This window comes from Populus euphratica, unplaced genomic scaffold, assembly GCF_000495115.2.
Source record: "Populus euphratica unplaced genomic scaffold, PopEup_1.0 scaffold131.1, whole genome shotgun sequence".
NCBI lineage: Eukaryota > Viridiplantae > Streptophyta > Magnoliopsida > Malpighiales > Salicaceae > Populus > Populus euphratica.
In genome coordinates, this window is record NW_011500004.1 from 364,947 (window position 1) to 372,433 (window position 7,487).

A 7,487-nucleotide genomic window follows, 5' to 3' on the forward strand; every position below is an offset into this window, starting at 1 on the left:
TTTTTTTCTTTGTTTTTGGTTGTTAGGGTTAAATTCCCTCTTGCTCTAATAGATAAAATTTAAAATCCTATAGGTTTTAAAATATATAGGATCTATTTTTTTTTTATATAGAGATAGAGTCAAAATAAAGCTATCATGTTCATTTTGGAACTTACATGGGTTAAAGGGTAATTCATTGGTGTTTTATTAAGGATAAGAATGCATAAGACCCTTGACACAATCAAATATATTATCTTAAATTAAATGAGGGATCTATTAAATACATGGTTAGGTAAATGGTACTTTGTTTGATTTGGCACTAACTAAATTCATATTAATTCCTTGTAAACATTATATTACTACTAGAACATCGATATCTAAGATGGATTCATACTAATATTTTTTGATTCTTTTATCTTACTCGAAATGGTAGTTCATTCTTAAGAAAATATGGTATTTTTAGGTAATGTCATGCATTTATACTTAGGCAGGGTATGGCTTTATACATTGACAAGGAAAACCCACACAACTAAGAGAGGATGACTTTTACAGCCAGGTAAAATGACTATGTTATAATTGTAATTTATTAAAGTTAAATTTGGAGAATTAGCTAATTTAAAATTTTATTAAGATATTTAAATTACAAGTTGGCTAAGTTATGTTTATTAGTAATATATCTTAAGATGGTTAGAGTGTTATGGGTAAGGTAAAATCTTTCAATTTATATCTTGTAGGTGGTAAGGTTTTACCTTGATAATGTATATAACCCAGTATGGTTTTTCTAACTTAGCTCCAGCTTTCCTCTACTCTTTATATTCCATGTGCTTTTGATTTTCTTAATTAGAGATATATAATGTAGAAGCATTTATTTGTTATTAAAGTGTTATAATACTAGTTTGCCTTCCATCTCTAAGCCTCATTTCTTACGATGATGGTTAGAAAAATCTTTTTTAGAATGTCCATATTAATCTTTATTTTTTATTTATTTGTTATGCTCAAAGAACCTTGTACTTGATAATTATGACAACCAATTTATATTAGGATTACAACATTTCTCCTATAAACTAACAAAAATAGCATTATCTTTATAGAAGTTTTATGTTATTTTATATGCCCATAAAATCTCATATAAAAGTATAACTCATTCTTTTTTTGCCTTCTCGATTTTGTTTTAAACATGTTCAAAAAGATCTTATTTTTTAGCTTGGTCTACTAATTGGTTTGAGTGTAGAAGTTATATTATTAGAGAGGTGTTATTGGAGATCTTTTGTATAGCTATTCATTTATCAAATAATACTTGATTATCCTTCTAACAAGGAAAATAAACTTTTGATAGTTGTTTTATCAGTATTGTCCATTAATAGACCTTTTATATATATTTTTTATAAACCTTTAATATAAATATTTACTTATCATGATTGATGAGATCTCTTCATCATTTAAGTATCTTTTTATAATGATATTATCCAGTATTTCAGGGAAGAATTTTAGGCCATAAAGTAAGTCATCAAATCATTTTAGCTTTGGTGTTTGGCTTATCCAAATTGAAACCTTCTTTCCATGTGGTTTCCAGTTGAGTAATAAGAAGAGTTTATACTATACTTTTTTAAAATACCATTAGTGAATCCTCTAACATTAATATTTATTTTTTTATCATTATTTAATTCTCACATTATATTAACATTTATTTTTTTATCATTATTTAATCCTCACATTAATCTTACAATCTCAAAGTCCTCTTTAACTTATTATTACTGTTGTTGTTGTTGTTGTTGTTGTTGTTGTTGTTGTTGTTGTTGTTGTTGTTGTTGTTGTTGTTGTTGTTGTTGTTGTTGTTGTTGTTGTTGTTGTTGTTGTTGTTTTTGCTGTTTATAATTTATATAGTTAATCTCTTTGTGATTCGACCCCAGTCTTACCGAGTTATTTATTACTTCAATACTCCTGCACTTGGGAGAAGACATAAATGTTTTGGTCATGTCAAAGTGGTAAACTTCTAAAAGTGAAAATCATTCAAGAAGTCATATACTCTTATTCGATTTGCCAATGTCATCGACTTTAAAATTAAATCTTATATTGTCGTCCAAATTCTACCTACATAATGGCTTAATGGACTAACTATCCTTGTATGTTTGGTTTACAGAGGATCTATCTAAATAGTTTATCAATAAACACTATAATTAGGTGAGCCTAAAAGTAGGGATGAATTTCCTAAATATATTAATCAATACGAAGACCATTTTCTCCACCTTTAGATACCTTTTTTTTCTCTATATATTATAAAGTCTAACTAGTATAATAAATCAATTTTTATAGTTTCTTTTCAAACTAGTGTCGTGTTAGCAATAATATCACATAACTTTAAATATAAACAAAATAGTATTCTTTTTCATTTGAATGTGATAATTTATACAAAAAAGATAGAAAGACTTTTAACTTTTCGAATACTTTTTCACACAGTAGAGTCCATTCAAAGTTACTAATATTTTAAAGGTATATAAAAAAAAAACAAGACATTGTTTTTGTATCTAGGAAATGAAGTGATTCAAGACAACTTATCAGCTATAAAGCTTTCATACATCTTTCAATAATTAAGGATAATCATGTCTAGAATGGCCTGAACTATCTCGAGGTTAAGATTAATTATTTTGATGCTCTTGAGTAACCCTAATAATTTACTTCACATATAAAAAATACATACTTAAAACAACTTATATTTCTCTAGTATTTTTATAAGAACTAAGAATACCTCTTCTAGGGATCAGGTATGCTCTTTAAAACTCATATATTTAATTAGCATGTCATCCATATAGGTCTTAATATACCTACCTAGCTGGTCGTCAAATACCTTATCCACCATCATCTAGTAGGTTTTCCTATGTTATTTGAGGTTGAAATATATGACTTTATAATAATATGTTCATCTATTTATGATAAAAAAAAAGGTTTTTATTTTTATTTTTTTTCATTTCTAATCATAGGGGTACTTGGGTATCTTATAGTAGCTAGATTTGTCATCCAAAAAAATCAATATTAATGATTGAGTCAATCATCATATTAATATTAATAAGAAAGAAGTTATATTTTGGGCAAAATAGTTATCTTATTCGAATAATGCTAATACTTATAAATGTTGTCAGGTATTTATGATTATAGCTTATATTAACAACAAATCAAGTTCTTTTATAACATAGGTATAGGTTATACCATACAGTTGAGCTATTAAAGTACCAAATATTTATTGTATCAAGTTTTATACAACACAAATCTAGATTAACCATTTAACAAGCAAAGTATTAAGAGTAAAAGATAAAAATACAAAACATGTTAGTATCAAACATTAAAGTCCATATCGAGTTTATACTATAATTACTCTTACACCATTAGTGTAATCTTTTCATCTTGACATAATAAACTTAAGTAAATATAATGAAAAAGAGAAACATAAATAAGAATATAAATAAGATATAAGTTAACTAAGTAAAGGAAATGAAATAAAAAGTATAAACAAAAGATTAATGAAAGCAAAACTTAAGCATTATAAAAATATAAAGAAAAAAAGCAGGAACATGATCTTGATCTAAAAATAAAGATGCCTAAATGTATGGAAAATATCCCCTTTTACAGCATAAATTTAAAACTTTTACTTTGTTAACTAATTATTGAGTGGGTGACCACATCTTGACTTGATGACAATTTTTATTTTCTTGTCTAAACAAAATGTGATTGCTAACATCAAAATTTGAACAGACTTGATTTATAAAAATTATAGAAAATTATCTCAGCTTTCTAAAAAAAAAAATTAAGGTCATTTGGATTTCTAGAACTCGAGATATGCATTGAACACTGAACAATATCTAAGCTGCAATACAAATTCTGACTTCTTCATTGTTGCTAAGATGTACAAATTCTGACTTCTTCATTATTGCTAAGATTTGGACTTCCAAACAGCAGAATTGAGTTTTGTATTTTCATGAATATTTTAGGCCTATGTCTTAGCTTTTTAACCATATAAACCACATTAAAATCCAAGATCTACAAATCTAGATATGACTCAATGGCCGAATAGTATTCCAATATGGACTGAAATAACATCTCTTTTCTAAGCCTTACCCTTTCTTTTTCTTCTCAATTTTAGTAGTTGAACTCACCAATCAATCCTTTGATTTATATGATAAGCCTCCATTTAAGATGAACATTTACCATAAATTAAAGATATCTTATTTTATCAGACTTTTTATTATAATACATGCTTAGTTAAGGAGTTATTGATACTTTAAGTGCAAAATGCTGATATAAAATATTGATAAAAATACACTTTTAAGTACTAATGACATTTCATTGGATATCATTTTTTATTTTTTCCACCCTTCAAAACTCTCTCTCTTCCAAAAAATATAAGAAAAAAATAATTGATATTAAGTCAATAAAAAAGGCATGTCTTATATCCACAAACCTAAAGTGAAATCAATTCTTTAATTTTTTTAATCTCAACAAATTCACTTTATTGAACCATTAAAGTTGAACAAATTTTCATTAAAGAGTCTAGATCTTCCTCTTTTAAAACCATATCCTGCAATTCTCTAATGAATCTAGTTTAACTTTCTCTTTTCTTTAATGTGAAGCCTTTTTTATAATTAAACATGATAGTTTTTTTTTTTCATTTTTAGACATGAAAAGATGTATTTATAAAAGGTTAATTGGTTGCCACTAATCGTAACCACGTTGTCCTTTGTAGGGAACTTTAAAGTTGGACATTTAGTGTTAATGATTATATTAATGTCATGGAGAAGGAGTATTTTAATAATGATATTGTATACTAGGTTTATTTTAATGACAATAAAGATTTAGTAGAATATTATGCAGTAAAGGTACATGCTCGTGGTAACAAGTATCTTAATAGCTCCCTTTATGGTTACTTTTTTATTTTTTTTATCCTTATTTAAAAAAGTCTTGATCGAGCATAACTTAGAGATATCAATCTTTAGCAGGCCAAATACTTATTTGGAGAAAATACTTATAATCGATGTTACCATTATCTATAAAGACTCAATGTATTTAGTGATTGGAAAGGATGGTAGTGGTGATGAATGATAGGTTTATACCAATGATTTGATGTTTATAAGATGGTAAGAATATGCTTTCTATATAACTATTTATTTTTATTAAAGTCTTCCTTTATTGAGAACTTGTCTAGAATGAACTTAAACTTTATATAAAGGTTAAGATACTCACTTGGCTTTTCTCGGTTCCAGTACGAGTTGGTCTAATTTTTTATAAATTGTTTAAAGTAGCCTTTCATTATTAGACTTTATATCTCCTTCATTAGTATAAAGCAATCATCAATTTTACGAGGTCTTAGCATTAAAGATAGTATTTTATGGATTGTGATATTGGGGCATCTTTCATGGAAATGTTACAAAAAATATAATTCTCTCTTTATATGATAACATATATTTCCATTTGAGCAATATTTAGAGAGGTAGTTTAAAGTTAAAAAATTTAAATGGTTGTGAATAGCTTTTAATGTTTTCTTTAGGATTTGAAAATTATATAAAGACTTATCTTTTTGGGTTCTCTTATTCTTTAACCTTAACAAATATAAGTGAGCCTATGTTGCCTTTCAAGAGAGATAAGCTTTAGTACATTATTTATATAATACTTCTTGCCTTTCAAGGTTTATAAGGCCACTAACTCTATAAGCCATCAACTCTTAGTACTTTATTGATAAATCTAGAGAGATAAGTTTTATTACTTTTATTTTTCATTTATGTGATGATGAAAAAAATTAGTTGAACTTTTCTTTACAGTGTTGAGTGACGAGTTCAAAACATTGGTCCTCGAAACTATATATGAATTATTGTACCAATTTCTTGTTAAGCCTCAAAACTATATATGAACTTGGGGTGCAAATTATTGTACCAATTTCTTGTTAAGCCTCTAAAAATTACAGGGAGGTATTTTCACTTAGTATTCATTATTTAGATTATTAAATTATGAGTACCACTTATATTTTACATATGTTATCAAGAATCACTCAAACTATCATATCTATTCAAATTCATTTTTATAAAGATAAATTCATTAGATATTTTAATGTTCAAGATATATGAAACAAGGGCAGAGGTTTGGACTTGGTGGTCATAATAGTTATGCTTAGGATGTTAAACCACTATAGACCTTACACCTTAGTAGGGGCATTTAGGTTCAAGACTAACTAAATTCCTCTAGAAGTGTAAACATTTTATATGATATCCCTTTTGACGATGCTTTAATTGCAATGATATTCCAACCATTTCTTCACTCACCCTCTTTTATTTCGAACCTTGACTTAGTATCTTTTTTTCACCATAATAAGAACTTGTTTAGGGGATGGAAAAGTAATGATTTTTTCTTTTTTCACCATTCTCATTATCAATTTAATTACATTCTTATCTAAAAAAAAGATAAAAAAAAAATATTTATGCACTTTTAATAGAGGTACAAAAGGGTGGTTTTCATTTAAAAAGGAATGGTTGGTGGCACTAATAGTGCTAATGAAACAGGAAAAACTATTAGTTGCTATTGCAAGGCTAAAAAGGCCTTTATCAATCTTTTTTCTCACTATTATTGTTGGAGAATGTTTATAGGTTATAAATTGATGCTTATAAGGTTTAAGAAAACCCCTAGACTTGGTGTTTATGAGTTCTCAACTATGAGGGGAAAAAAAAAAAGCTTAGATGAGGAGGGAAAAAAAGGAACTTTCTTGTTTTTTTTTCCCTCTCTTTATGTATATTATATACTGCGTTCTTTTTGCTACCTGCTTTGAAGCAGTCTTGACTTTCCACTGTGTGTATCTTGTGTTTGGTTGTTGCTAAGTAATGCTATTTTACCTTGCTTTTTTCTTTTTGGTTAGGTTGGGCACCTCATCTTAGATTAGATTCTCCATTCAACCAATGTCAGCTCCTTCCTTTAATTCGATAGCTTTTTTTAGATGAATTTGATGTAAATATTTTGATTTATGAGTTCTCAACTATGAGGGAAAAAAAAAGAAGCTTAGATGAGGAGGGAAAAAAAATGAAACTTTCTTGTTTTTTTTTTCCTCTCTTTATGTATATTATATACTGCGTTTTTTTTGCTACCTCAGTCTTTACTTTCCACTGTGTGTATCTTGTGTTTGGTTGTTGCTAAGTAATGCTATTTTACCTTGCTTTTTACTTTTTGGTTAGGTTGGGCACCTCATCTCATATTAGGTTCTCCATTCAACTAATGTCAGCTCCTCCCTTTAATTCGATAGCTCTTTTTAGATGAATTTGATGTAAATATTTTGTTAGGAAACCCGTTCTTTTTTGTATATCCTTGTATATGAACTTGCTAGTTCTTCAACTTGTATATTTTGATCTTTTTATATATACTTATATTTTTATATAAAAAAAAATGGAACTAGCTTTGGTCTTTATATACAATGCTTATACATTTTCTTTGATGATAATGGGAACTATAAGTGTATATGTGTATATTGGGAATATCAA